The sequence below is a fragment of the Camelus bactrianus genome, chromosome 8, assembly GCF_048773025.1.
Source record: "Camelus bactrianus isolate YW-2024 breed Bactrian camel chromosome 8, ASM4877302v1, whole genome shotgun sequence".
NCBI lineage: Eukaryota > Metazoa > Chordata > Mammalia > Artiodactyla > Camelidae > Camelus > Camelus bactrianus.
The window spans coordinates 60,407,549-60,412,225 of record NC_133546.1 but is presented as its reverse complement, the minus strand read 5'-3'; the positions used below and the strand labels follow the sequence as shown (position 1 = coordinate 60,412,225).

The window sequence follows — 4,677 nt, the reverse complement described above, 5'->3', positions numbered from 1 at the left end:
GTATCACAAACCCAGAATATGAAGAAGCTTTCCAAAGCAAGCCCAAACAAAGATTGCATTTAGTTCAAGTCGTGCATCACAAAACATACTACTATGCTATTTTAAGGAGATGTCAACTGAAAAAAAATGCACAACCTACAAGTTGAGAGTTGTGTTTTATTCAGCGGACTTTCTGAGGACCTCAACCCAGAAAGCAGCCTCTCAGATGGCTCTAAGAGACTGTTCTGCAGAGGCAAGGAAGGAGCCAGGATATATAGTTTTTGCAACTAAGACCAGGTAGTTGGAATATTTAAATATTACTGTTAGTTACAGAAAGCCAGATAGCTCAGGGTAAGGAATTAGTGCTTTTCTATGTATGCGAAGGTGCAAAGGTCTGGGCTCATTGAAATCATTCCTTTGATATGCACCTGGCTCTCTAGGGCCAGTATCCTGTGATTCCAACCCTAAGTCCCCTCAGGGGGCACCGCTGGGCGCTGCCTGCTTGTCTGCATCCTGAATTCCCTCTGCTCACTGTCAGGGATGGCGGTAGTGGCTAATGACTTAATGGCCACAGCATTCCTTGTTTACTGATATGGCTGACAATATTATTCATTCACAGAGATAACTGAAATTGTATGGATTAAATCTCTACAGAAAACAGAATATACTTATCTAGGATGAGGAATCAGTTCAACGTTAAAACATCCATGAGACAGAGTAGCTTTTGGCAGGTTAGATCAATGGATACAGCTCACAGAGCAGCAGAGCCAAGATTAGGGCTGTGAGGGCCACAGGGCCAGCTGGTCACTGTTCTGTTTGGGACCATGAACCAAAGGACCACCAGGGCGACTGGCCCTGTGCTTCCCACGAGGTGGGGCTGGTGTGAGTGCCCTGTTCACAGCACATAATCCGTCCCAAAGTACAGAGCCTGCTGGGTCCCTCAGCACAGAGGGTTGTGACGCTCCCTGATCATCAGAATCACCCAGGGGAGCTTTGTAAAGCTCCAGACACTCAGACCTCACCCAGAGACCAAGACCCATGGCTGGAGGCGGGTGTGCAGCTCTGGCGTCTGTGGCGTCTAACCCCTCTGTACCCACGTGCAGTCACCACGAGAGCCCTGCCTTGGCCCATCTGAGCTCGTGGTTGAGTCCTCCTCCTTCGATTACATCTCCTCCTGGGTCAGGGGACGCCTTAAGAACCCCTCCTCCTCCACCAAGTGTCTGCAGATGGTGCAACACCCGGTTACACTGAAAGCTGGGAGAGATGGCCATTGTCCCTAAGTGAGGAGTCCCAGGATCAGATTTGTATTTTAGGAAAAGACGCTGTAGGCAGGATGGCAGGAGTGAAGAAGGGGATCCTGAGGCCAAGGATTGAGTCGGGCAAGTGACCCAAGCGAGGGGAGGGGCCAGGGGGTGGAGTCTCTGGGAGGGAGTCTGAGATTGAACTACAAAGTGTGTTGACTGTGTCAGCGAGGGCGAGGGCAAGGAAGGAGTGGAGGGCAAAAATACGAGAGGGGAAAGTAAGGTTAAGAGTGACAAGATTAACTAAGAAGACCAACTGCTCTGGGGAAGGAGAAAGCGCATCCTTCTACCCGGAGTGTCTGCCCTCCTTCCTCACCCACAGCCCTGGAGGGGCTGGAGCAGATTACACAGAGCTGCCACTAGACCCGGTGCTGCGGACTTGGATTGCAATCGTCTGGGTTTGTGTCTTGACTCTGCACTGCTGAAGGACAGAGACTGGTATTGTTCATCTTTTTTAAGTCTCAGCACCTAGCATAGTAAGCACGGAATAGGCATGTAACACATTTTTTGCTAAAAAGATGAGTGACAAGATGGGGTTGGGAACAGCCTCCTTGGGAAATCTCACTGGTATCAAGCCAGCCTGATGACAAAGACTGTTTCACATAAAATGTAGCCAACATGCCTTATTCACCTGGGCTGCAAATGGCTTACATGACACGGTGATTCCAGCAACGTCCTTTGGGAGGAGGTGTTAATGAGGAAAGGTTTTTAGGCTCGAGTTGTCATATTTTGACGCAGTGTGTGTCTTCCAGAGCGGGCGGCCTCTGACAAAAGCTGTTGTCCATGGGCGATGCTGTCTTTCTGAATGTAGGGGAGGAGGCTGCAGATGGGGGAGCCAAGACACAGCGGGGGTGGGGGTGGTGATGGTGGGGGACGAGGAGGGGCAAGAAGTGAACTTGACCAGCATAACCTGGGGAGACGAGAGATCCGCTGCTCAGCTCAATAATAGAGAAAACTCCCTTAGAATGGGAGGCAATGATGGTAATGATAGCCAGAGACAGGGAGCAATAATTTCCTAGAGCACAGGGAAAGAGATTCTATGGCTCTTTGTCAGACTGCCATTCTTTGCTTTCAGATCTCCCTGCAATACTCTTTCCCCAAGTTCCCTGAAATGACACAATGAATATGGTTAATTAAGCAATCAATAGCCAGGGATATTCAGACGGCTGCTAGATGCCTACCAGAGAGGAATCCACCAGCTTGAGAACCGGGGGGTAACCCAGACATGGGCACGTCTGACCCCAAATGTGCCTGGGGCAGCATTTAACCAGCCACCCCATCCCATCTCTCCTTGCAGATGCTTTCTATGTAGTTAGATCCCTCTTGCACCAAGAAATTCTTCACATCAGCTACAGTTATATTTTTTGTGTAAAATCTCCCCATGTGACTTTTTACTGCGAGCCATCTCCCTCTCCCCACCATCACCCACCCATGGCAGTCCCCGAGGGGGACAGCACCACATTGCCAATTAGAAGTATGCTCTCTGGACGTCTTTGTCTGCAGTGCTGTGAAGACTCCATTTTCACATTTCTCTTTGGCAGGAATTGTTAACTCCTAGTTTCAGAAGTTCAGAGTGGGTTTTCCTGTCCATTTCTATGAAATTCAGTACAAATGTGGACTTGCTTTCCCTGCCCTGCTGGTTTTCCTCTTCCATTTCTTATTTCCCTCATCACCAAAATTCTGTGCTAGGCAGTGTCTCTGGCACTGTTGTTGGCAGCTTGGGAAGGAAGATAAGAAAAAAAAGAAGAGAAGTAAAGAAACCAATAGGAAAAAGGACACTTGAGGCCGAAGGGAGTTGTCCAAATGGTTTTGGAAACACCCCCCCGCCTCCTGTTGTCTGCCGTGGGCTTTTGCTTTCAGTGTCTTGAATTCAGTCGCCACCTTATTCATTCAGTTCTGAGAGCCTGATTCAGCTTTAAAATTATCTGCTACATGTCTAGCACACTTTACCAAGGCATCCACCGTGGAAATGAAGCCATGTTATGGGAAAGCACACTAAAGAACACTAAACTAAAGAAAGAACACCAAAACGGAAGGGGCGAATTTAAGGTATGAGACAGGAAAAAACATATAAATATTCAGAGCCTTATCGTCTACACCACCTGAAATAGTCCTGGGCTTTTTCTACGTGGGAAACAGAGGCTGCTGGAGGACATCCTTGAAGCCTGGCCAGGTTCGCTTTAGAAAGAGCAGAGAATAGGTATTTAAAGGTGCAGGGAGTGAGGGACCCAACCAGTGGTTTATAGCACAACTGGGGAGAGAGGCCGGGGAGAAGATGTTGTACTGGGGGGAATGGAGAAAAAAAGAATTTTTTGAAATTTTCTGGGCATTAGGGCTATAATCTGCCCTCGGCATTTTTTCAATAAACTATAGTAAAGATGCAAGTTACTTTGAAGTATTTTGGGGTAATGGTCAGATTTTACCTTGAAAGTGAGCCCACACGGCAACTCATCTTTATGTAGGTTACAGACAGGCATGTCTGACAGTGTTGTGGAAGCTAAGGCTGAGTAAGAGCTGGCAAGGAACGTGGTTGGTCCAGGACGGGTGTCCAGGGAAAAAAACAGTGGGGGAAGTAAGACTCTCAGAATGGTATGAAGAAGTCAGTCAATGTTTTTACCAGACAGTCCTTGAATACTAAACTGTCATGGAGTAATGCCAGTCAGCAAAGAGCCCCAAGGCCCCAGAACTCCTCTGCGTAAAACAACCTCCTTCTTGTTCCCAAATACTAAATGTTATTTTGTGGTTTCCTGTGTGTCCACAGTAGCAATGCTGACCCCAATCAAAGGCTAATTGGAGACCTCACAGCAGTGAGGACAGGGCTCGTCTGCCCGCAAGGCTGTTCACCACACTTCACGGGAGATTAGCAGCGTCCGCTCTGCTCTCTCTTGGCAGTTTGTCTGGATGTACCCACCATCTTGAGGGCTAAAGGGAACCTCTGAGAGACCTAGAGTGTATTGAAATACTAACAAATTACCACAGGTGAGAAGTCACTTGATAACAAAAAGAAATGACCAGGGGGGAGGGGATAGCTCAACTGGTAGAGCACGTGCTTACCATGCATGAGGTTCTGGGTTCAATCCCCAGTATCTCCTCTAAAAAAATTAAATAAACTTAATTACCACCCCCTCACTGCCAAAATAAAACAATTTAAAATATAATAACAAATAAAAAGAAATGACCAGTTTCCAAAAATCACCATTCAGGATATTTGAGAAAAGAACTGGGAGTTGCTGGGGAGGTGGGCAGGGATGGTGTCTGGCCTTGACCCCACAATTCCAGGTTCCTGATTTTGAAAACTGCACACGTGGGGTTGTATCCTGGCCCACTGAGGGGGAAAAAAAAAGCCTGCCCTGCAGGAGGCAGGGAGCTGTGGAAGCTGGGCGGAGAGCCCAACCCA

At 47.9% G+C, this 4,677-nt stretch overlaps 1 non-coding gene across 1 annotated transcript; it reads left to right on the top strand.

Moving 5' to 3' along the window:
• The first annotated feature begins 4,299 nt into the window (after positions 1 to 4,299).
• Positions 4,300 to 4,374, top strand: TRNAG-ACC (transfer RNA glycine (anticodon ACC)). The gene has a single exon. It is a non-coding gene; the product is annotated as a tRNA-Gly (tRNA).
• Positions 4,375 to 4,677: the final 303 nt, after the last annotated feature.